Genomic DNA, 23046 nt, shown 5'->3' with positions numbered 1-23046 from the left:
TCTTTGCGGAGAAACAGAATAGTTTTCTCCACTTCCATCACTTTAACTGCCTGATCCTCTCTCTCCCTTTCCTCCTCACGTGCTGCATTCTCTCTAGCCTGTCTTATCTTCCTCTCCCCTTCTTCTCTCTTTCCTGCTATCTTTATCCACTGTATTAAAGCCTCAACCCCTTCTCGCTTCATTTGCTTCTCCTTATTTTTACATGTATGTTTTATGACTCCCTGTAACTCAATTAGGCTTTTTACTCTCAATTGTCCATCAAACCCGTATTTTGTTATCCATTTATCTAACGGCTCGACGTAGGCTTTGTTAATCTGCTCTACATACTTCCAGGCTTTACATTTTAGTTCTTCTTTCGGTTCTGGTTTACTGGATCCCTTACCCATTTTGACCTAAATTTGGGCCAGTGTGTCGTACCTGGGGTATCCTAAAACACTGGTATTTGTTCACAGGACAGCGTATCAAAATTCCTCTCGTGGTGTATTTCACTTCTACCTCAAATCATTTGGGGTGGAAATACCTTGCCTCTGCGTCCACGAGGGGTCACTGTTTCCTTCCCTGTGAGGTTTTGTATGGAGTGTCCGTCTAGTGACTTTCACCCCCACTCATCCACACACTCACACCCGCGCGCACTCTCATACACCTGTATGAGTTTTAAATCACTTATTTTACTATTGAACGTTCCTTTTCACTGACAGAGGAGTCCGTCCTCCCCGCGGATTTTAACCCTTTACGGGAGGGGTCCGCCCCCCCACGGAATTTAACTGTCTTTGTTACCTGCCAGAGTCTAGAATACCCAGGGTTTGTTTCCTTTAAGTAACCTCTTGTTACTCTTGTTACCTCTTGTAACCTCTTGTTACCTCTTGTAACCTCTTGTTACCTCTTGTAACCTCTTGTAACCTCTTGTTACCATTCATTCCATTTCTTTTAAACAGAAGTCAACTTACCCCCGTGCCTTCTCTCACTCGTAAGATTCCGTCAACCTCCAGATCCCAACCGACGGGTCGGCCTCCCAGTCCTCAAAGGGGTCTGTCTCTGACCCCTACTAAGGAGTCAGCCTTGGCCAAGGATTTCCTGGTATCCGTCCCGTCCGCTGGAGTCCTTTGGTGTCTTGGAAATCCGGCTCGAAGGACCAATAAAATGTTAGAGTTGTACGCCGTTCCAACACTTATAAACCAGAGAAGAATGACACGAAGAAGTTGCAAGGAGAGCGATCAGAGACGACCAATACAGCAGCCTCCAAAAAGCTCTGCCGTCTCTTCCGCTTCCTCTCTTTTTATTCAATAATAGGGCGGTACATTCATCACAGGATCACACCAAATAAGCTTATAATTTGCATGTAGGGTTGTCTCTTTGGTAGACGCTCCATCGCCAAGGTCTTCTTGTTTTTCTTGCTTCTCCGCGGCTGCAGGCCTCCTCTTATCAAGTCGCGGTCATTCTGTTCTGCAAACAGCCTTTAGCCCACCAGTTTCTGAAGAGACTAATGATTCAATGTAGTGCGCATATTAAAAAGATTAATATAGTTTAATGCATGCGAGATTTATATATATGTCAAAAGGATTAATAGAGTTTAATACATGTGGGATATATATGTCAAAAAGGTAGTAAAGGTTAATAGCATGATAACTTATATACATTTTCCAACACCGGCCTTGACAAAAAAATAGCTGTTTAATCCGTGCTCATCTTCTTTCTCATCTTTAGGTCTGTTTTTTTTTTCACTTGGATTATTAAGCACATTTTTACCACACCACACAGCAGTGCAAAATGCACAAAAAAGTACAATCTGTTGCACGATGTATCCAGCTTCTGAGTCAAAGAGTCTTGGCTCAAAATGAAAGAGTCTGTGTTAATCCCTGCTTTCATGTTATGCTTCACCTGGGTAATTTGCTCAAGTAGTATAAGCCTTGTTTAGCATGCCAGAGGTGACGAGATTGATTCCAGTTTTTTCCATGCTTCTTTTTTTCACTTGGATTATTTTTCTTCAATTGAGCACATTTTTATCAGACAGCACACTACATTAGCTAAAGTACAATCTGTTGCTAAATGTATTCAAATGTTTTTCTGTTGATGTCATCCATAATTGGATCTTTTCACCAAAAAGGTTCATCCAACGTGGGGCTCGAACCCACGACCCTGAGATTAAGAGTCTCATGCTCTACCGACTGAGCTAGCCGGGCAATATACGTTAACCTGCTACTTAACACCACAACTAACTACATTAGCTAGTATCTACTTAATAAGCCTAATTGCCTCAGTCACTGTAACTAACATTAGAAATGAAGCATGTTCAATCTATTTGTCTTACGGATCTAAAACCCTACTGTCAATATCCTCATAATGTGTGCCCTCAGTCAAATTTCCTGTAAGGTTTTCTACTTGATAGTGTCAAATATCAAAAAGCGTCACCTCTGCCTTGTTCGACAGGCCAAAAACCAAAAGCATGTCATCTGTACGATGAAAATGGGCTTGACACAAGCAAATCCATCAATCAGAAATATCAGTTGCATTGATTTTCATGCGTAAGACCTCTCAACAATACCAGGCAACTATACCTGGGTAAGTGGGTCGATAAAACTATTTTGGCGTTAATAGCACCACGGCCTTGCTGGTTTAAAGACTTTGACGGTCAGGGACAAATGATTGACATCTTCTGTATCCAAGAAACTTGGTACGGAACGAAAGCATCCGATTAGTCCTTGCATATAGTTTTGCCTGAATTTCTTGTCTTTTTCTTTTAAGTAGGCGAATTAGCTCAAATGGTAGAGCGTTAGCTTAGCATGAGAGAGGTAGCGGGATCGATGCCCGCATTCTCCATATTGGTCATATTTATTTAATTGAGCCAATTTTTACCACACAGCACAGCACAGTAGAACTACACACACAAAAAAGCCCAAACCGTTGATGAATGTATCCAAATCAGTTTGCATAAGACCTGTCAACAAGGCAACCTGAGTACAGGGGTCCAAAATCAAATCGTGGCCAGTACGGGGATCGAACCCGCGACCTTGGCGTTATTAGCACCACGCTCTAACCAGCTGAGCTAACCGGCCTTGACAAAAAAAAAAAGCTGTTTAATCCGTGCACATCTTCTTTCTCACCTTTAGGTCTGTTTTTTTTTTCACTTGGATTATTAAGCACATTTTTACCACACCACACAGCAGTGCAAAATGCACAAAAAAGTACAATCTGTTGCACAATGTATCCAGCTTCTGTGTCAAAGAGTCTTGGCTCAAAATGAAAGAGTCTGTGTTAATCCCTGCTTTCATGTTACGCTTCACCTGGTTAATTTGCTCAAGTAGTATAAGCCTTGTTTAGCATGCCAGAGTTGACGAGATTGATTCCAGTTTTTTCCATGCTTCTTTTTTTCACTTGGATTATTTTTCTTCAATTGAGCACATTTTTATCAGACAGCACACTACATTAGCTAAAGTACAATCTGTTGCTAATTGTATTCAAATGTTTTTCTGTTGATGTCATCCATAATTGGATCTTTTCACCAAAAAGGTTCGCCCAACGTGGGGCTCGAACCCACGACCCTGAGATTAAGAGTCTCATGCTCTACCGACTGAGCTAGCCGGGCAATATACGCTAGCCTGCTACTTAACACCACAACTAACTACATTAGCTAGTATCTACTTAATAAGCCTATTTGCCTCAGTCACTGTAACTAACATTAGAAATGAAGCATGTTCAATCTATTTGTCTTACGGATCTAAAACCCTACTGTCAATATCCTCATAATGTGCCCTCAGTCAAATTTCCAGTAAGGTTTTCTACTTGATAGTGTCAAATATCAAAAAGCGTCATCTCTGCCTTGTTCGACAGGCCAAAAACCAAAAGCATGTCATCTGTATGATGAAAATGGGCTTGACACAAGCACATCCATCAATCAGAAATATCAGTTGCATTGATTCCCATGCGTAAGACCTCTCAACAACACTAGGCAACTATACCTGGGTAAGTGGGTCGATAAAAACTATTTTTGGCGTTAATAGCACCACGGCCTTGCTGGTTTAAAGACTTTGACGGTCAGGGACAAATGATTGACATCTTCTGTATCCAAGAATCTTGGTACGGAACGAAAGCATCCGATTAGTCCTTGCATATAGTTTTGCCTGAATTTCTTGTCTCTTTCTTTTAAGTAGGGGAATTAGCTCAAATGGTAGAGCGCTCGCTTAGCATGCGAGAGGTAGCGGGATCGATGCCCGCATTCTCCATATTGGTCATATTTATTTAATTGAGCCAATTTTTACCACACAGCACAGCACAGCACAGTAGAGCTACACACACGAAAAAGCCCAACCTGTTGATGAATGTATCCAAATCAGTTTGCATAAGACCTGTCAACAAGGCAACCTCAGTACAGGGGTCCAAAATAAAATCGTGGTCAGTACGGGGATCGAACCCGTGACCTTGGCGTTATTAGCACCACGCTCTAACCAGCTGAGCTAACCGGCCTTGACCCAAAAAAAAAACTATTTAATCCGTGCTCATCTTCTTTCTCATTTTAGGTCTGTTTTTTTTTTCACTTGGATTATTAAGCACATTTGTACCACACCACACAGCAGTGCAAAATGCACAAAAAAGTACAATCTGTTGCACGATGTATCCAGCTTCTGTGTCAAAGAGTCTTGGCTCAAAATGAAAGAGTCTGTGTTAATCCCTGCTTTCATGTTACGTTTCACCTGGGTAATTTGCTCAAGTAGTATAAGCCTTGTTTAGCATGCCAGAGGTGACGAGTTTGATTCCAGTTTTTTCCATGCTTCTTTTTCTCACTTGGATTATTTTTCTTCAATTGAGCACATTTTTATCAGACAGCACACTGCATTAGCTAAAGTAAATCTGTTGCTAAATGTATTCAAATGTTTTTCTGTTGATGTCATCCATAATTGGATCTTTTCACAAAAAAGGTTCGCCCAACGTGGGGCTCGAACCCACGACCCTGAGATTAAGAGTCTCATGCTCTACCGACTGAGCTAGCCGGGCATTATACGCAAGCCTGCTACTTAACACCACAACTAACTACATTAGCTAGTATCTACTTAATAAGCCTAATTGCCTCAGTCACTGTAACTAACATTAGAAATGAAGCATGTTCAATCTATTTGTCTTACGGATCTAAAACCCTGCTGTCAATATCCTCATAATGTGCCCTCAGTCAAATTTCCTGTAAGGTTTTCTACTTGATAGTGTCAAATATCAAAAAGCGTCACCTCTGCCTTGTTCGACAGGCCAAAAACCAAAAGCATGTCATCTGTATGATGAAAATGGGCTTGACACAAGCAAATCCATCAATCAGAAATATCAGTTGCATTGATTCCCATGCGCAAGACCTCTCAACAATACCAGGCAACTATACCTGGGTAAGTGGGTCGATAAAAACTATTTTTGGCGTTAATAGCACCACGGCCTTGCTGGTTTAAAGACTTTGACGGTCAGGGACAAATGATTGACATCTTCCGTATCCAAGAATCTTGGTACGGAACGAAAGCATCCGATTAGTCCTTGCCTATAGTTTTGCCTGAAGTTCTTGTCTCTTTCTTTTAAGTAGGGGAATTAGCTCAAATGGTAGAGCGCTCGCTTAGCATGCGAGAGGTAGCGGGATCGATGCCCGCATTCTCCATATTGGTCATATTTATTTAATTGAGCCAATTTTTACCACACAGCACAGCACAGCACAGTAGAGCTACACACACGAAAAAGCCCAACCTGTTGATGAATGTATCCAAATCAGTTTGCATAAGACCTGTCAACAAGGCAATCTGAGTACAGGGGTCCAAAATCAAATCGCGGCTAGTACAGGGATCGAACCCACGACATTGGCGTTATTAGCACCACGCTCTAACCAGCTGAGCTAACCGGCCTTGACAAAAAAAAGCTGTTTAATCCGTGCTCATCTTCTTTCTCATCTTTAGGTCTGTTTTTTTTTCACTTGGATTATTAAGCACATTTTTACCACACCACGCAGCACTGCAAAATGCACAAAAAAGTACAATCTGTTGCACGATGTATCCAGCTTCTGTGTCAAAGAGTCTTGGCTCAAAATGAAAGAGTCTGTGTTAATCCCTGCTTTCATGTTACGCTTCACCTGGGTAATTTGCTCAAGTAGTATAAGCCTTGTTTAGCATGCCAGAGGTGACGAGATTGATTCCAGTTTTTTCCATGCTTTTTTTTCTCACTTGGATTATTTTTCTTCAATTGAGCACATTTTTATCAGACAGCACACTACATTAGCTAAAGTACAATCTGTTGCTAAATGTATTCAAATGTTTTTCTGTTGATGTCATCCATAATTGGATCTTTTCACCAAAAAGGTTCGCCCAACGTGGGGCTCGAACCCACGACCCTGAGATTAAGAGTCTCATGCTCTACCGACTGAGCTAGCCGGGCAATATACGCTAGCCTGCTACTTAACACCACAACTAACTACATTAGCTAGTATCTACTTAATAAGCCTAATTGCCTCAGTCACTGTAACTAACATTAGAAATGAAGCATGTTCAATCTATTTGTTTAACGGATCTAAAACCCTACTGTCAATATCCTCATAATGTGCCCTCAGTCAAATTTCCAGTAAGGTTTTCTACTTGATAGTGTCAAATATCAAAAAGCGTCACCTCTGCTTTGTTCGACAGGCCAAAAACCAAAAGCATGTCATCTGTATGATGAAAATGGGCTTGACACAAGCAAATCCATCAATCAGAAATATCAGTTGCATTGATTCCCATGCGCAAGACCTCTCAACAATACCAGGCAATTATACCTGGGTAAGTGGGTCGATAAAAACTATTTTTGGGGTTAATAGCACCATGGCCTTGCTGGTTTAAAGACTTTGACGGTCAGGGACAAATGATTGACATCTTCTGTATCCAAGAATCTTGGTACGGAACGAAAGCATCCGATTAGTCCTTGCATATAGTTTTGCCTGAATTTCTTGTCTCTTTCTTTTAAGTAGGGGAATTAGCTCAAATGGTAGAGCGCTCGCTTAGCATGCGAGAGGTAGCGGGATCGATGCCCGCATTCTCCATATTGGTCATATTTATTTAATTGAGCCAATTTTTACCACACAGCACAGCACAGCACAGTAGAGCTACACACACGAAAAAGCCCAACCTGTTGATGAATGTATCCAAATCAGTTTGCATAAGACCTGTCAACAAGGCAACCTCAGTACAGGGGTCCAAAATAAAATCGTGGTCAGTACGGGGATCGAACCCGTGACCTTGGCGTTATTAGCACCACGCTCTAACCAGCTGAGCTAACCGGCCTTGACCCAAAAGAAAAACTATTTAATCCGTGCTCATCTTCTTTCTCATCTTTAGGTCTGTTTTTTTTTTCACTTGGATTATTAAGCACATTTGTACCACACCACACAGCAGTGCAAAATGCACAAAAAAGTACAATCTGTTGCACGATGTATCCAGCTTCTGTGTCAAAGAGTCTTGGCTCAAAATGAAAGAGTCTGTGTTAATCCCTGCTTTCATGTTATGCTTCACCTGGGTAATTTGCTCAAGTAGTATAAGCCTTGTTTACAATGCCAGAGGTGACGAGTTTGATTCCAGTTTTTTCCATGCTTCTTTTTTTCACCTGGATTATTTTTCTTCAATTGAGCACATTTTTATCAGACAGCACACTGCATTAGCTAAAGTAAATCTGTTGCTAAATGTATTCAAATGTTTTTCTGTTGATGTCATCCATAATTGGATCTTTTCACAAAAAGGTTCGCCCAACGTGGGGCTCGAACCCACGACCCTGAGATTAAGAGTCTCATGCTCTACCGACTGAGCTAGCCGGGCATTATACGCAAGCCTGCTACTTAACACCACAACTAACTACATTAGCTAGTATCTACTTAATAAGCCTAATTGCCTCAGTCACTGTAACTAACATTAGAAATGAAGCATGTTCAATCTATTTGTCTTACGGATCTAAAACCCTGCTGTCAATATCCTCATAATGTGCCCTCAGTCAAATTTCCTGTAAGGTTTTCTACTTGATAGTGTCAAATATCAAAAAGCGTCACCTCTGCCTTGTTCGACAGGCCAAAAACCAAAAGCATGTCATCTGTATGATGAAAATGGGCTTGACACAAGCAAATCCATCAATCAGAAATATCAGTTGCATTGATTCCCATGCGCAAGACCTCTCAACAATACCAGGCAACTATACCTGGGTAAGTGGGTCGATAAAAACTATTTTTGGCGTTAATAGCACCACGGCCTTGCTGGTTTAAAGACTTTGACGGTCAGGGACAAATGATTGACATCTTCTGTATCCAAGAATCTTGGTACGGAACGAAAGCATCCGATTAGTCCTTGCCTATAGTTTTGCCTGAAGTTCTTGTCTCTTTCTTTTAAGTAGGGGAATTAGCTCAAATGGTAGAGCGCTCGCTTAGCATGTGAGAGGTAGCGGGATCGATGCCCGCATTCTCCATATTGGTCATATTTATTTTAATTGAGCCAAATTTTACCACACAGCACAGCACAGCACAGTAGAGCTACACACACGAAAAAGCCCAACCTGTTGATGAATGTATCCAAATCAGTTTGCATAAGACCTGTCAACAAGGCAATCTGAGTACAGGGGTCCAAAATCAAATCGTGGCTAGTACAGGGATCGAACCCACGACCTTGGCGTTATTAGCACCACGCTCTAACCAGCTGAGCTAACCGGCCTTGACAAAAAAAAGCTGTTTAATCCGTGCTCATCTTCTTTCTCATCTTTAGGTCTGTTTTTTTTTCACTTGGATTATTAAGCACATTTTTACCACACCACGCAGCAGTGCAAAATGCACAAAAAAGTACAATCTGTTGCACGATGTATCCAGCTTCTGTGTCAAAGAGTCTTGGCTCAAAATGAAAGAGTCTGTGTTAATCCCTGCTTTCATGTTACGCTTCACCTGGGTAATTTGCTTAAGTAGTATAAGCCTTGTTTAGCATGCCAGAGGTGACGAGATTGATTCCAGTTTTTTCCATGCTTTTTTTTCTCACTTGGATTATTTTTCTTCAATTGAGCACATTTTTATCAGACAGCACACTACATTAGCTAAAGTACAATCTGTTGCTAAATGTATTCAAATGTTTTTCTGTTGATGTCATCCATAATTGGATCTTTTCACCAAAAAGGTTCGCCCAACGTGGGGCTCGAACCCACGACCCTGAGATTAAGAGTCTCATGCTCTACCGACTGAGCTAGCCGGGAAATATACGCTAGCCTGCTACTTAACACCACAACTAACTACATTAGCTAGTATCTACTTAATAAGCCTAATTGCCTCAGTCACTGTAACTAACATTAGAAATGAAGCATGTTCAATCTATTTGTTTAACGGATCTAAAACCCTACTGTCAATATCCTCATAATGTGCCCTCAGTCAAATTTCCAGTAAGGTTTTCTACTTGATAGTGTCAAATATCAAAAAGCGTCACCTCTGCTTTGTTCGACAGGCCAAAAACCAAAAGCATGTCATCTGTATGATGAAAATGGGCTTGACACAAGCAAATCCATCAATCAGAAATATCAGTTGCATTGATTCCCATGCGCAAGACCTCTCAACAATACCAGGCAATTATACCTGGGTAAGTGGGTCGATAAAAACTATTTTTGGCGTTAATAGCACCATGGCCTTGCTGGTTTAAAGACTTTGACGGTCAGGGACAAATGATTGACATCTTCTGTATCCAAGAATCTTGGTACGGAACGAAAGCATCCGATTAGTCCTTGCCTATAGGTTTGCCTGAATTTCTTGTCTCTTTCTTTTAATTAGCTCAAATGGTAGAGCGCTCGCTTAGCATGCGAGAGGTAGCGGGATCGATGCCCGCATTCTCCATATTGGTCATATTTCTTTTAATTGAGCCAATTTTTACCACACAGCACAGCACAGTAGAGCTACACACACGAAAAAGCCCAACCTGTTGATGAATGTATCCAAATCAGTTTGCATAAGACCTGTCAACAAGGCAACCTCAGTACAGGGGTCCAAAATAAAATCGTGGTCAGTACGGGGATCGAACCCGTGACCTTGGCGTTATTAGCACCACGCTCTAACCAGCTGCGCTAACCGGCCTTGACCCAAAAAAAAAACTATTTAATCCGTGCTCATCTTCTTTCTCATCTTTAGGTCTGTTTTTTTTTTTCACTTGGATTATTAAGCACATTTGTACCACACCACACAGCAGTGCAAAATGCACAAAAAAGTACAATCTGTTGCACGATGTATCCAGCTTCTGTGTCAAAGAGTCTTGGCTCAAAATGAAAGAGTCTGTGTTAATCCCTGCTTTCATGTTACGCTTCACCTGGGTAATTTGCTCAAGTAGTATAAGCCTTGTTTAGCATGCCAGAGGTGACGAGATTGATTCCAGTTTTTTCCATGCTTTTTTTTCTCACTTGGATTATTTTTCTTCAATTGAGCACATTTTTATCAGACAGCACACTACATTAGCTAAAGTACAATCTGTTGCTAAATGTATTCAAATGTTTTTCTGTTGATGTCATCCATAATTGGATCTTTTCACCAAAAAGGTTCGCCCAACGTGGGGCACGAACCCACGACCCTGAGATTAAGAGTCTCATGCTCTACCGACTGAGCTAGCCGGGCAATATACGCAAGCCTGCTACTTAACACCACAACTAACTACATTAGCTAGTATCTACTTAATAAGCCTAATTGCCTCAGTCACTGTAACTAACATTAGAAATGAAGCATGTTCAATCTATTTGTTTAACGGATCTAAAACCCTACTGTCAATATCCTCATAATGTGCCCTCAGTCAAATTTCCAGTAAGGTTTTCTACTTGATAGTGTCAAATATCAAAAAGCGTCACCTCTGCTTTGTTCGACAGGCCAAAAACCAAAAGCATGTCATCTGTATGATGAAAATGGGCTTGACACAAGCAAATCCATCAATCAGAAATATCAGTTGCATTGATTCCCATGCGCAAGACCTCTCAACAATACCAGGCAATTATACCTGGGTAAGTGGGTCGATAAAAACTATTTTTGGCGTTAATAGCACCATGGCCTTGCTGGTTTAAAGACTTTGACGGTCAGGGACAAATGATTGACATCTTCTGTATCCAAGAATCTTGGTACGGAACGAAAGCATCCGATTAGTCCTTGCCTATAGGTTTGCCTGAATTTCTTGTCTCTTTCTTTTAATTAGCTCAAATGGTAGAGCGCTCGCTTAGCATGCGAGAGGTAGCGGGATCGATGCCCGCATTCTCCATATTGGTCATATTTCTTTTAATTGAGCCAATTTTTACCACACAGCACAGCACAGTAGAGCTACACACACGAAAAAGCCCAACCTTTTGATGAATGTATCCAAATCAGTTTGCATAAGACCTGTCAACAAGGCAACCTCAGTACAGGGGTCCAAAATAAAATCGTGGTCAGTATGGGGATCGAACCCGTGACCTTGGCGTTATTAGCACCACGCTCTAACCAGCTGAGCTAACCGGCCTTGACCCAAAAAAAAAACTATTTAATCCGTGCTCATCTTCTTTCTCATCTTTAGGTCTGTTTTTTTTTTCACTTGGATTATTAAGCACATTTGTACCACACCACACAGCAGTGCAAAATGCACAAAAAAGTACAATCTGTTGCACGATGTATCCAGCTTCTGTGTCAAAGAGTCTTGGCTCAAAATGAAAGAGTCTGTGTTAATCCCTGCTTTCATGTTATGCTTCACCTGGGTAATTTGCTCAAGTAGTATAAGCCTTGTTTACAATGCCAGAGGTGACGAGTTTGATTCCAGTTTTTTCCATGCTTCTTTTTTTCACCTGGATTATTTTTCTTCAATTGAGCACATTTTTATCAGACAGCACACTGCATTAGCTAAAGTAAATCTGTTGCTAAATGTATTCAAATGTTTTTCTGTTGATGTCATCCATAATTGGATCTTTTCACAAAAAAGGTTCGCCCAACGTGGGGCTCGAACCGACGACCCTGAGATTAAGAGTCTCATGCTCTACCGATTGAGCTAGCCGGGCATTAAACGCAAGCCTGCTACTTAACACCACAACTAACTACATTAGCTAGTATCTACTTAATAAGCCTAATTGCCTCAGTCACTGTAACTAACATTAGAAATGAAGCATGTTCAATCTATTTGTCTTACGGATCTAAAACCCTGCTGTCAATATCCTCATAATGTGCCCTCAGTCAAATTTCCTGTAAGGTTTTCTACTTGATAGTGTCAAATATCAAAAAGCGTCACCTCTGCCTTGTTCGACAGGCCAAAAACCAAAAGCATGTCATCTGTATGATGAAAATGGGCTTGACACAAGCACATCCATCAATCAGAAATATCAGTTGCATTGATTCCCATGCGTAAGACCTCTCAACAACACTAGGCAACTATACCTGGGTAAGTGGGTCGATAAAAACTATTTTTGGCGTTAATAGCACCACGGCCTTGCTGGTTTAAAGACTTTGACGGTCAGGGACAAATGATTGACATCTTCTGTATCCAAGAATCTTGGTACGGAACGAAAGCATCCGATTAGTCCTTGCATATAGTTTTGCCTGAATTTCTTGTCTCTTTCTTTTAAGTAGGGGAATTAGCTCAAATGGTAGAGCGCTCGCTTAGCATGCGAGAGGTAGCGGGATCGATGCCCGCATTCTCCATATTGGTCATATTTATTTAATTGAGCCAATTTTTACCACACAGCACAGCACAGCACAGTAGAGCTACACACACGAAAAAGCCCAACCTGTTGATGAATGTATCCAAATCAGTTTGCATAAGACCTGTCAACAAGGCAACCTCAGTACAGGGGTCCAAAATAAAATCGCGGTCAGTACGGGGATCGAACCCGTGACCTTGGCGTTATTAGCACCACGCTCTAACCAGCTGAGCTAACCGGCCTTGACCCAAAAAAAAAAATATTTAATCCGTGCTCATCTTCTTTCTCATTTTTAGGTCTGTTTTTTTTTTCACTTGGATTATTAAGCACATTTGTACCACACCACACAGCAGTGCAAAATGCACAAAAAAGTACAATCTGTTGCACGATGTATCCAGCTTCTGTGTCAAAGAGTCTTGGCTCAAAATGAAAGAGTCTGTGTTAATCCCTGCTTTCATGTTACGCTTCACCTGGGTAGTTTGCTCAAGTAGTATAAGCCTGGTTTAGCATGCCAGAGGTGACGAGATTGATTCCAGTTTTTTCCATGCTTTTTTTTCTCACTTGGATTATTTTTCTTCAATTGAGCACATTTTTATCAGACAGCACACTACATTAGCTAAAGTACAATCTGTTGCTAAATGTATTCAAATGTTTTTCTGTTGATGTCATCCATAATTGGATCTTTTCACCAAAAAGGTTCGCCCAACGTGGGGCTCGAACCCACGACCCTGAGATTAAGAGTCTCATGCTCTACCGACTGAGCTAGCCGGGCAATATACGTTAGCCTGCTACTTAACACCACAACTAACTACATTAGCTAGTATCTACTTAATAAGCCTTATTGCCTCAGTCACTGTAACTAACATTAGAAATGAAGCATGTTCAATCTATTTGTTTAACGGATCTAAAACCCTACTGTCAATATCCTCATAATGTGCCCTCAGTCAAATTTCCAGTAAGGTTTTCTACTTGATAGTGTCAAATATCAAAAAGCGTCACCTCTGCTTTGTTCGACAGGCCAAAAACCAAAAGCATGTCATCTGTATGATGAAAATGGGCTTGACACAAGCAAATCCATCAATCAGAAATATCAGTTGCATTGATTCCCATGCGCAAGACCTCTCAACAATACCAGGCAATTATACCTGGGTAAGTGGGTCGATAAAAACTATTTTTGGCGTTAATAGCACCATGGCCTTGCTGGTTTAAAGACTTTGACGGTCAGGGACAAATGATTGACATCTTCTGTATCCAAGAATCTTGGTACGGAACGAAAGCATCCGATTAGTCCTTGCCTATAGGTTTGCCTGAATTTCTTGTCTCTTTCTTTTAATTAGCTCAAATGGTAGAGCGCTCGCTTAGCATGCGAGAGGTAGCGGGATCGATGCCCGCATTCTCCATATTGGTCATATTTCTTTTAATTGAGCCAATTTTTACCACACAGCACAGCACAGTAGAGCTACACACACGAAAAAGCCCAACCTGTTGATGAATGTATCCAAATCAGTTTGCATAAGACCTGTCAACAAGGCAACCTCAGTACAGGGGTCCAAAATAAAATCGTGGTCAGTACGGGGATCGAACCCGTGACCTTGGCGTTATTAGCACCACGCTCTAACCAGCTGCGCTAACCGGCCTTGACCCAAAAAAAAACTATTTAATCCGTGCTCATCTTCTTTCTCATCTTTAGGTCTGTTTTTTTTTTCACTTGGATTATTAAGCACATTTGTACCACACCACACAGCAGTGCAAAATGCACAAAAAAGTACAATCTGTTGCACGATGTATCCAGCTTCTGTGTCAAAGAGTCTTGGCTCAAAATGAAAGAGTCTGTGTTAATCCCTGCTTTCATGTTATGCTTCACCTGGGTAATTTGCTCAAGTAGTATAAGCCTTGTTTACAATGCCAGAGGTGACGAGTTTGATTCCAGTTTTTTCCATGCTTCTTTTTTTCACCTGGATTATTTTTCTTCAATTGAGCACATTTTTATCAGACAGCACACTGCATTAGCTAAAGTAAATCTGTTGCTAAATGTATTCAAATGTTTTTCTGTTGATGTCATCCATAATTGGATCTTTTCACAAAAAAGGTTCCCCCAACGTGGGGCTCGAACCCACGACCCTGAGATTAAGAGTCTCATGCTCTACCGACTGAGCTAGCCGGGCATTATACGCAAGCCTGCTACTTAACACCGCAACTAACTACATTAGCTAGTATCTACTTAATAAGCCTAATTGCCTCAGTCACTGTAACTAACATTAGAAATGAAGCATGTTCAATCTATTTGTCTTACGGATCTAAAACCCTGCTGTCAATATCCTCATAATGTGCCCTCAGTCAAATTTCCTGTAAGGTTTTCTACTTGATAGTGTCAAATATCAAAAAGCGTCACCTCTGCCTTGTTCGACAGGCCAAAAACCAAAAGCATGTCATCTGTATGATGAAAATGGGCTTGACACAAGCAAATCCATCAATCAGAAATATCAGTTGCATTGATTCCCATGCGCAAGACCTCTCAACAATACCAGGCAACTATACCTGGGTAAGTGGGTCGATAAAAACTATTTTTGGCGTTAATAGCACCACGGCCTTGCTGGTTTAAAGACTTTGACGGTCAGGGACAAATGATTGACATCTTCTGCATCCAAGAATCTTGGTACGGAACGAAAGCATCCGATTAGTCCTTGTCTATAGGTTTGCCTGAATTTCTTGTCTCTTTCTTTTAATTAGCTCAAATGGTAGAGCGCTCGCTTAGCATGCGAGAGGTAGCGGGATCGATGCCCGCATTCTCCATATTGGTCATATTTCTTTTAATTGAGCCAATTTTTACCACACAGCACAGCACAGTAGAGCTACACACACGAAAAAGCCCAACCTGTTGATGAATGTATCCAAATCAGTTTGCATAAGACCTGTCAACAAGGCAACCTCAGTACAGGGGTCCAAAATAAAATCGTGGTCAGTACGGGGATCGAACCCGTGACCTTGGCGTTATTAGCACCACGCTCTAACCAGCTGAGCTAACCGGCCTTGACCGAAAAAAAAAACTATTTAATCCGTGCTCATCTTCTTTCTCATTTTTAGGTCTGTTTTTTTTTTCACTTGGATTATTAAGCACATTTGTACCACACCACACAGCAGTGCAAAATGCACAAAAAAGTACAATCTGTTGCACGATGTATCCAGCTTCTGTGTCAAAGAGTCTTGGCTCAAAATGAAAGAGTCTGTGTTAATCCCTGCTTTCATGTTATGCTTCACCTGGGTAATTTGCTCAAGTAGTATAAGCCTTGTTTACAATGCCAGAGGTGACGAGTTTGATTCCAGTTTTTTCCATGCTTCTTTTTTTCACCTGGATTATTTTTCTTCAATTGAGCACATTTTTATCAGACAGCACACTGCATTAGCTAAAGTAAATCTGTTGCTAAATGTATTCAAATGTTTTTCTGTTGATGTCATCCATAATTGGATCTTTTCACAAAAAAGGTTCGCCCAACGTGGGGCTCGAACCCACGACCCTGAGATTAAGAGTCTCATGCTCTACCGACTGAGCTAGCCGGGCATTATACGCAAGCCTGCTACTTAACACCACAACTAACTACATTAGCTAGTATCTACTTAATAAGCCTAATTGCCTCAGTCACTGTAACTAACATTAGAAATGAAGCATGTTCAATCTATTTGTCTTACGGATCTAAAACCCTGCTGTCAATATCCTCATAATGTGCCCTCAGTCAAATTTCCTGTAAGGTTTTCTACTTGATAGTGTCAAATATCAAAAAGCGTCACCTCTGCCTTGTTCGACAGGCCAAAAACCAAAAGCATGTCATCTGTATGATGAAAATGGGCTTGACACAAGCAAATCCATCAATCAGAAATATCAGTTGCATTGATTCCCATGCGCAAGACCTCTCAACAATACCAGGCAACTATACCTGGGTAAGTGGGTCGATAAAAACTATTTTTGGCGTTAATAGCACCACGGCCTTGCTGGTTTAAAGACTTTGACGGTCAGGGACAAATGATTGACATCTTCTGTATCCAAGAATCTTGGTACGGAACGAAAGCATCCGATTAGTCCTTGCCTATAGTTTTGCCTGAAGTTCTTGTCTCTTTCTTTTAAGTAGGGGAATTAGCTCAAATGGTAGAGCGCTTGCTTAGCATGCGAGCGGTAGCAAGATTGATTCCCGCATTTTCCATATTGGTCATATTTCTTTTAATTGAGCCAATTTTTACCACACAGCACAGCACAGTAGAGCTACACACACGAAAAAGCCCAACCTGTTGATGAATGTATCCAAATCAGTTTGCATAAGACCTGTCAACAAGGCAACCTGAGTACAGGGGTCCAAAATAAAATCGTGGTCAGTACGGGGACCGAACCCGCGACCTTAGCGTCATTAGCACCACGCTCTAACCAGCTGAGCTAACCGGCCTTGACACAAAACAAAATCTGTTTAATACGTGCTCATCTTCTTTCTCAACTTTAAGTCTGTTTTTTTTTTCACTTGGATTATTAAGCACATTTTTACTACACCACACAGCAGTGCAAAATGCTCAAAAAAGTACAATCTGTTGCACAATGTATCCAGCTTCTGTGTCAAAGAGTCTTGGCTCAAAATGAAAGAGTCTGTGTTAATCCCTGCTTTCATGTTACGCTTCACCTGGGTAATTTGGTCAAGTAGTATAAGCCTTGTTTAGCATGCCAGAGGTGACGAGATTGATTCCAGTTTTTTCCATGCCTCTTTTTTTCACTTGGATTATTTTTCTTCAATTGAGCACTTTTTTATCAGACAGCACACTACATTAGCTAAAGTACAATCTGTTGCTAAATGTATTCAAATGTTTTTCTGTTGATGTCATCCATAATTGGATCTTTTCACAAAAAAGGTTCGCCCAACGTGGGGCTCAAACCCACGACCCTGAGATTAAGAGTCTCATGCTCTACCGACTGAGCTAGCCGGGCATTATACGCAAGCCTGCTACTTAACACCATAACTAACTACATTAGCTAGTATCTACTTAATAAGCCTAATTGCCTCAGTCACTGTAACTAACATTAGAAATGAAGCATGTTCAATCTATTTGTCTTACGGATCTAAGATCCTACTGTCAATATCCTCATAATGTGCCCTCAGTCAAATTTCCTGTAAGGTTTTCTACTTGATAGTGTCAAATATCAAAAAGCGTCACCTCTGCCTTGTTTGACAGGCCAAAAACCAAAAGCATGTCATCTGTATGATGAAAATGGGCTTGACACAAGCAAATCTATCAATCAGAAATATCAGTTGCATTGATTCCCATGCGCAAGACCTCTCAACAATACCAGGCAACTATACCTGGGTAAGTGGGTCGATAAAAACTATTTTTGCCGTTAATAGCACCACGGCCTTGCTGGTTTAAAGACTTTGACGGTCAGGGACAAATGATTGACATCTTCTGTATCCAAGAATCTTGGTACGGAACGAAAGCATCCGATTAGTCCTTGCCTATAGTTTTGCCTGAATATCTTGTCTCTTTCTTTTAAGTAGGGGAATTAGCTTAAATGGTAGAGCGCTCGCTTAGCATGCGAGAGGTAGCGGGATCGATGCCCGCATTCTCCATATTGGTCATATTTATTTAATTGAGCCAATTTTTACCACACAGCACAGCACAGTAGAGCTACACACACGAAAAAGCCCAACCTGTTGATGAATGTATCCAAATCAGTTTTCATAAGACCTGTCAACAAGGCAACCTGAGTACAGGGGTCCAAAATTAAATCGTGGCTAGTACGGGGATCGAACCCACGACCTTGGCGTTATTAGCACCACGCTCTAACCAGCTGAGCTAACCGGCCTTGACAAAAAAAAGCTATTTAATCCGTGCTCATCTTCTTTCTCATCTTTAGGTCTGTTTTTTTTTTCACTTGGATTATTAAGCACATTTGTACCACACCACACAGCAGTGCAAAATGCACAAAAAAGTACAATCTGTTGCACGATGTATCCAGCTTCTGTGTCAAAGAGTCTTGGCTCAAAATGAAAGAGTCTGTGTTAATCCCTGCTTTCATGTTATGCTTCACCTGGGTAATTTGCTCAAGTAGTATAAGCCTTGTTTACAATGCCAGAGGTGACGAGATTGATTCCAGTTTTTTCCATGCTTCTTTTTTTCACCTGGATTATTTTTCTTCAATTGAGCACATTTTTATCAGACAGCACACTGCATTAGCTAAAGTAAATCTGTTGCTAAATGTATTCAAATGTTTTTCTGTTGATGTCATCCATAATTGGATCTTTTCACAAAAAAGGTTCGCCCAACGAGGGGCTCGAACCCACGACCGTGAGATAAAGAGTCTCATGCTCTACCGACTGAGCTAGCCGGGCATTATATGCAAGCCTGCTACTTAACACCACAACTAACTATATTAGCTAGTATCTGCTTAATAAGCCTAATTGCCTCAGTCACTGTAACTAACATTAAAAATGAAGCATGTTCAATCTATTTGTCTTACGGATCTAAAACCCTACTGTCAATATCCTCATAATGTGCCCTCAGTCAAATTTCCTGTAAGGTTTTCTACTTGATAGTGTCAAATATCAAAAAGCGTCACCTCTGCCTTGTTCGACAGGCCAAAAACCAAAAGCATGTCATCTGTATGATGAAAATGGGCTTGACACAAGCAAATCCATCAATCAGAAATATCAGTTGCATTGATTCCCATGCGCAAGACCTCTCAACAATACCAGGCAACTATACCTGGGTAAGTGGGTCGATAAAAACTATTTTTGGCGTTAATAGCACCACGGCCTTGCTGGTTTAAAGACTTTGACGGTCAGGGACAAATGATTGACATCTTCTGTATCCAAGAATCTTGGTACGGAACGAAAGCATCCGATTAGTCCTTGCCTATAGTTTTGCCTGAAGTTCTTGTCTCTTTCTTTTAAGTAGGGGAACTAGCTCAAATGGTAGAGCACTCGCTTAGCATGCGAGAGGTAGCGAGATTGATGCCCGCATTTTCCATATTGGTCATATTTCTTTTAATTGAGCCAATTTTTACCACACAGCACAGCACAGTAGAGCTACACACACGAAAAAGCCCAACCTGTTGATGAATGTATCCAAATCAGTTTGCATAAGACCTGTCAACAAGGCAACCTGAGTACAGGGGTCCAAAATAAAATCGTGGTCAGTACGGGGATCGAACCCGCGACCTTAGCATCATTAGCACCACGCTCTAACCAGCTGAGCTAACCGGCCTTGACACAAAATAAAATCTGTTTAATACGTGCTCATCTTCTTTCTCAATTTTAGGTCTGTTTTTTTTTTCACTTGGATTATTAAGCACATTTTTACTACACCACACAGCAGTGCAAAATGCTCAAAAAAGTACAATCTGTTGCACAATGTATCCAGCTTCTGTGTCAAAGAGTCTTGGCTCAAAATGAAAGAGTCTGTGTTAATCCCTGCTTTCATGTTACGCTTCACCTGGGTAATTTGCTCAAGTAGTATAAGCCTTGTTTAGCATGCCAGAGGTGACGAGATTGATTCCAGTTTTTTCCATGCCTCTTTTTTTCACTTGGATTATTTTTCTTCAATTGAGCACTTTTTTATCAGACAGCACACTACATTAGCTAAAGTACAATCTGTTGCTAAATGTATTCAAATGTTTTTCTGTTGATGTCATCCATAATTGGATCTTTTCCCAAAAAAGGTTCGCCCAACGTGGGGCTCAAACCCACGACCCTGAGATTAAGAGTCTCATGCTCTACCGACTGAGCTAGCCGGGCATTATACGCAAGCCTGCTACTTAACACCATAACTAACTACATTAGCTAGTATCTACTTAATAAGCCTAATTGCCTCAGTCACTGTAACTAACATTAGAAATGAAGCATGTTCAATCTATTTGTCTTACGGATCTAAGATCCTACTGTCAATATCCTCATAATGTGCCCTCAGTCAAATTTCCTGTAAGGTTTTCTACTTGATAGTGTCAAATATCAAAAAGCGTCACCTCTGCCTTGTTTGACAGGCCAAAAACCAAAAGCATGTCATCTGTATGATGAAAATGGGCTTGACACAAGCAAATCCATCAATCAGAAATATCAGTTGCATTGATTCCCATGCGCAAGACCTCTCAACAATACCAGGCAACTATACCTGGGTAAGTGGGTCGATAAAAACTATTTTTGCCGTTAATAGCACCACGGCCTTGCTGGTTTAAAGACTTTGACGGTCAGGGACAAATGATTGACATCTTCTGTATCCAAGAATCTTGGTACGGAACGAAAGCATCCGATTAGTCCTTGCCTATAGTTTTGCCTGAATATCTTGTCTCTTTCTTTTAAGTAGGGGAATTAGCTCAAATGGTAGAGCGCTCGCTTAGCATGCGAGAGGTAGTGGGATCGATGTCCGCATTCTCCATATTGGTCATATTTCTTTTAAATGAGCCAATTTTTCCACACAGCACAGCACAGTAGAGCTACACACACAAAAAAGTCCAACCTGTTGATGAATGTATCCAAATCAGTTTGCATAAGACCTGTCAACAAGGCAACCTGAGTACAGGGGTCCAAAATAAAACCGTGGAGAGTACGGGGATTGAACCCACAACCCTCGCATTATTAGCATCACGCTCTAACCAGCTGAAGAAACCTGCCTTGACAATAAAGCTGTTTAATCCGTGCTCATATTATTTCTCATCTTTATGTCTGTTTATTTTCACTTGGATTATTAAGCACATTTTTACCACACAACAGAGCAGTGCTAAATGCTCAAAAAAGCCTAATAATGGACAATTGATTGACATCTTCTGTGTCCAAGGACCTTGGTATGGAACGAAAGAATCTGATTAGTCCTTGCCTTAAGTTTTGCCTTAATTCCTTGTCTCTTACTTTTACGTAGGGAAATTAGCCCAAATGGTAGAGCGCTCGCTTAGCATGCGAGAGAGAATGCGATGCCCGCATCTGTCAACAAGGCAACCTCTGTACAGGGGTCTAAATTAAAACCGTGGCCAGTACAGGGATCGAACCAGTGGATGGTAGTAATGGGTACCACATTGCTCTATGAGAGTTTCATGCTGAGTGGCTCCAAATTAACTGTCCTTGCAACTTCTGATTCAGAGTTGATCTGGATAAGGGCGAAGATCAAGCTGAACTGTATAGCGAACATCGATTGAGATTGAATAATCACCAAGCCCTACCTGAAATACATGTGTAAGAATGCTGACCTGCAGTTATGCTCTACACCATTTCCTTCCTTAGGGTTTATAGGTCGATAAAGATAGAGCAAGTAGACAAAGTGTGTGTTGGAAGTTCCCAGGCACAGTTGTTCCAAGCAAGAAAAAGGATTCCTGTGATTTCCATGAGTGATTTTCCTTTCTCCACATTATCTATTCTTTGTCCAGCACACTTGGCTGTGACTGGTTGTAAAAAGATTGGATTTTAGTAGGAATTTTAGCAGCTTTCTCAATTTGCCAAGTCGCATGGTGGTGTGAGGGTTAAGAACACATTAAAATACCCAAATCTTTGCAAAAAGCATTGCAAGGTGTAGAATGTATTTTTAAGAAAAGAATGACAGTCACCCCATATTTGTTTAAATAAAAAAAATCTTAGTTTGATTATTAATCAAGAAGAAGAGAATGGGACATTTTGAAAGGTGAAAGCGTCTATGCTTGTGTATAGAGGATAAATTCTGATGTTTGAAAGATTGGGTGACATACAAACACACACATGTACACACACATTGAAGCCTGATGATTGTAAAAAACTTGGATCTTAGCTGCTTCAGTCTGGTTTACAGGGGAAAATTGACAACAACGCTGTTCAGAAAGTAACTAGGTTTTGTCAAAAGCATCACTAGATTTGTCTTGTGATATTTAAAAAAGATATATTATTAATAAATGTTGTTCACTGGATCTGAAAAGTTGGTAGATTGGAAACTGTGACTTTCTTATTAACAATTCAGAATTGGAACCAATTCTGTGTCATCTGATAATTGTATTCTTTACTTCTTATATTAAGTGTATAGATTATAAAATGACATTGTCCAAAAAACTACCACTCACAACTAGTTACACATATTATAGTATAAAGTTAACTTCAAATTGTCCCTATATTTGCAAAAATTGAAAAAAAAATTCACAGATCAAACATGCAGAAAGGAAAACGAAGAAAAAACGAGTGTGTCGACAGTTCATGACAAGAGCAGAACCTTGAAACATAGCAGAGAATCATTTTTGAAACGAAGACCGACTGCTGTGTGTTGGAAGCATTCTACACAAGCATCAAACCTTGAAATGCACCAGATGACACATACTGGAGTGAAGACTTACCAGTATGGGAAGAGTTTTACACAAGCATCAAACCTTAAAATGTACCAGAGGACAGATACTGGAGTGAAGCCCTGCCAGTGTGTGGAGTGTGGGAAGAGTTTTAT

The 23046-nt window shown here is 40.8% G+C and overlaps 33 non-coding genes across 33 annotated transcripts; 6 read left to right on the top strand and 27 right to left on the bottom strand.

Annotated features, from left to right (window-relative positions):
- Positions 1 to 2107: 2107 nt before the first annotated feature.
- Positions 2108 to 2180, bottom strand: trnak-cuu (transfer RNA lysine (anticodon CUU)). Its single transcript has one exon. It is a non-coding gene; the product is annotated as a tRNA-Lys (tRNA).
- Positions 2181 to 2979: 799 nt separating this feature from the next.
- On the bottom strand, positions 2980 to 3053 carry trnai-aau (transfer RNA isoleucine (anticodon AAU)). The gene has a single exon. It is a non-coding gene; the product is annotated as a tRNA-Ile (tRNA).
- A 457-nt stretch (positions 3054 to 3510) lies between these two features.
- Positions 3511 to 3583, bottom strand: trnak-cuu (transfer RNA lysine (anticodon CUU)). Its single transcript has one exon. It is a non-coding gene; the product is annotated as a tRNA-Lys (tRNA).
- A 564-nt stretch (positions 3584 to 4147) lies between these two features.
- trnaa-agc (transfer RNA alanine (anticodon AGC)) lies at positions 4148 to 4220 on the top strand. Its single transcript has one exon. It is a non-coding gene; the product is annotated as a tRNA-Ala (tRNA).
- Positions 4221 to 4387: 167 nt separating this feature from the next.
- Positions 4388 to 4461, bottom strand: trnai-aau (transfer RNA isoleucine (anticodon AAU)). Its single transcript has one exon. It is a non-coding gene; the product is annotated as a tRNA-Ile (tRNA).
- A 455-nt stretch (positions 4462 to 4916) lies between these two features.
- On the bottom strand, positions 4917 to 4989 carry trnak-cuu (transfer RNA lysine (anticodon CUU)). The gene has a single exon. It is a non-coding gene; the product is annotated as a tRNA-Lys (tRNA).
- Positions 4990 to 5553: 564 nt separating this feature from the next.
- On the top strand, positions 5554 to 5626 carry trnaa-agc (transfer RNA alanine (anticodon AGC)). The gene has a single exon. It is a non-coding gene; the product is annotated as a tRNA-Ala (tRNA).
- Positions 5627 to 5793: 167 nt separating this feature from the next.
- On the bottom strand, positions 5794 to 5867 carry trnai-aau (transfer RNA isoleucine (anticodon AAU)). The gene has a single exon. It is a non-coding gene; the product is annotated as a tRNA-Ile (tRNA).
- A 453-nt stretch (positions 5868 to 6320) lies between these two features.
- Positions 6321 to 6393, bottom strand: trnak-cuu (transfer RNA lysine (anticodon CUU)). The gene has a single exon. It is a non-coding gene; the product is annotated as a tRNA-Lys (tRNA).
- Positions 6394 to 6957: 564 nt separating this feature from the next.
- Positions 6958 to 7030, top strand: trnaa-agc (transfer RNA alanine (anticodon AGC)). The gene has a single exon. It is a non-coding gene; the product is annotated as a tRNA-Ala (tRNA).
- A 167-nt stretch (positions 7031 to 7197) lies between these two features.
- Positions 7198 to 7271, bottom strand: trnai-aau (transfer RNA isoleucine (anticodon AAU)). The gene has a single exon. It is a non-coding gene; the product is annotated as a tRNA-Ile (tRNA).
- A 455-nt stretch (positions 7272 to 7726) lies between these two features.
- trnak-cuu (transfer RNA lysine (anticodon CUU)) lies at positions 7727 to 7799 on the bottom strand. Its single transcript has one exon. It is a non-coding gene; the product is annotated as a tRNA-Lys (tRNA).
- Positions 7800 to 8363: 564 nt separating this feature from the next.
- Positions 8364 to 8436, top strand: trnaa-agc (transfer RNA alanine (anticodon AGC)). Its single transcript has one exon. It is a non-coding gene; the product is annotated as a tRNA-Ala (tRNA).
- A 168-nt stretch (positions 8437 to 8604) lies between these two features.
- Positions 8605 to 8678, bottom strand: trnai-aau (transfer RNA isoleucine (anticodon AAU)). The gene has a single exon. It is a non-coding gene; the product is annotated as a tRNA-Ile (tRNA).
- A 453-nt stretch (positions 8679 to 9131) lies between these two features.
- On the bottom strand, positions 9132 to 9204 carry trnak-cuu (transfer RNA lysine (anticodon CUU)). Its single transcript has one exon. It is a non-coding gene; the product is annotated as a tRNA-Lys (tRNA).
- Positions 9205 to 9995: 791 nt separating this feature from the next.
- On the bottom strand, positions 9996 to 10069 carry trnai-aau (transfer RNA isoleucine (anticodon AAU)). The gene has a single exon. It is a non-coding gene; the product is annotated as a tRNA-Ile (tRNA).
- Positions 10070 to 10527: 458 nt separating this feature from the next.
- On the bottom strand, positions 10528 to 10600 carry trnak-cuu (transfer RNA lysine (anticodon CUU)). Its single transcript has one exon. It is a non-coding gene; the product is annotated as a tRNA-Lys (tRNA).
- Positions 10601 to 11391: 791 nt separating this feature from the next.
- trnai-aau (transfer RNA isoleucine (anticodon AAU)) lies at positions 11392 to 11465 on the bottom strand. Its single transcript has one exon. It is a non-coding gene; the product is annotated as a tRNA-Ile (tRNA).
- Positions 11466 to 11921: 456 nt separating this feature from the next.
- On the bottom strand, positions 11922 to 11994 carry trnak-cuu (transfer RNA lysine (anticodon CUU)). The gene has a single exon. It is a non-coding gene; the product is annotated as a tRNA-Lys (tRNA).
- A 564-nt stretch (positions 11995 to 12558) lies between these two features.
- Positions 12559 to 12631, top strand: trnaa-agc (transfer RNA alanine (anticodon AGC)). The gene has a single exon. It is a non-coding gene; the product is annotated as a tRNA-Ala (tRNA).
- A 167-nt stretch (positions 12632 to 12798) lies between these two features.
- trnai-aau (transfer RNA isoleucine (anticodon AAU)) lies at positions 12799 to 12872 on the bottom strand. Its single transcript has one exon. It is a non-coding gene; the product is annotated as a tRNA-Ile (tRNA).
- A 457-nt stretch (positions 12873 to 13329) lies between these two features.
- Positions 13330 to 13402, bottom strand: trnak-cuu (transfer RNA lysine (anticodon CUU)). The gene has a single exon. It is a non-coding gene; the product is annotated as a tRNA-Lys (tRNA).
- Positions 13403 to 14193: 791 nt separating this feature from the next.
- Positions 14194 to 14267, bottom strand: trnai-aau (transfer RNA isoleucine (anticodon AAU)). The gene has a single exon. It is a non-coding gene; the product is annotated as a tRNA-Ile (tRNA).
- A 455-nt stretch (positions 14268 to 14722) lies between these two features.
- Positions 14723 to 14795, bottom strand: trnak-cuu (transfer RNA lysine (anticodon CUU)). The gene has a single exon. It is a non-coding gene; the product is annotated as a tRNA-Lys (tRNA).
- A 791-nt stretch (positions 14796 to 15586) lies between these two features.
- trnai-aau (transfer RNA isoleucine (anticodon AAU)) lies at positions 15587 to 15660 on the bottom strand. The gene has a single exon. It is a non-coding gene; the product is annotated as a tRNA-Ile (tRNA).
- A 456-nt stretch (positions 15661 to 16116) lies between these two features.
- Positions 16117 to 16189, bottom strand: trnak-cuu (transfer RNA lysine (anticodon CUU)). The gene has a single exon. It is a non-coding gene; the product is annotated as a tRNA-Lys (tRNA).
- An 800-nt stretch (positions 16190 to 16989) lies between these two features.
- On the bottom strand, positions 16990 to 17063 carry trnai-aau (transfer RNA isoleucine (anticodon AAU)). The gene has a single exon. It is a non-coding gene; the product is annotated as a tRNA-Ile (tRNA).
- Positions 17064 to 17520: 457 nt separating this feature from the next.
- Positions 17521 to 17593, bottom strand: trnak-cuu (transfer RNA lysine (anticodon CUU)). Its single transcript has one exon. It is a non-coding gene; the product is annotated as a tRNA-Lys (tRNA).
- Positions 17594 to 18157: 564 nt separating this feature from the next.
- Positions 18158 to 18230, top strand: trnaa-agc (transfer RNA alanine (anticodon AGC)). The gene has a single exon. It is a non-coding gene; the product is annotated as a tRNA-Ala (tRNA).
- A 162-nt stretch (positions 18231 to 18392) lies between these two features.
- Positions 18393 to 18466, bottom strand: trnai-aau (transfer RNA isoleucine (anticodon AAU)). The gene has a single exon. It is a non-coding gene; the product is annotated as a tRNA-Ile (tRNA).
- A 453-nt stretch (positions 18467 to 18919) lies between these two features.
- On the bottom strand, positions 18920 to 18992 carry trnak-cuu (transfer RNA lysine (anticodon CUU)). The gene has a single exon. It is a non-coding gene; the product is annotated as a tRNA-Lys (tRNA).
- An 800-nt stretch (positions 18993 to 19792) lies between these two features.
- trnai-aau (transfer RNA isoleucine (anticodon AAU)) lies at positions 19793 to 19866 on the bottom strand. The gene has a single exon. It is a non-coding gene; the product is annotated as a tRNA-Ile (tRNA).
- Positions 19867 to 20323: 457 nt separating this feature from the next.
- Positions 20324 to 20396, bottom strand: trnak-cuu (transfer RNA lysine (anticodon CUU)). The gene has a single exon. It is a non-coding gene; the product is annotated as a tRNA-Lys (tRNA).
- Positions 20397 to 23046: the final 2650 nt, after the last annotated feature.

This window comes from Denticeps clupeoides, unplaced genomic scaffold (genome assembly GCF_900700375.1).
Source record: "Denticeps clupeoides unplaced genomic scaffold, fDenClu1.1, whole genome shotgun sequence".
NCBI lineage: Eukaryota > Metazoa > Chordata > Actinopteri > Clupeiformes > Denticipitidae > Denticeps > Denticeps clupeoides.
Note: the sequence above shows the minus strand (reverse complement) of the source record. Positions and strands in the feature narration are given on the sequence as shown.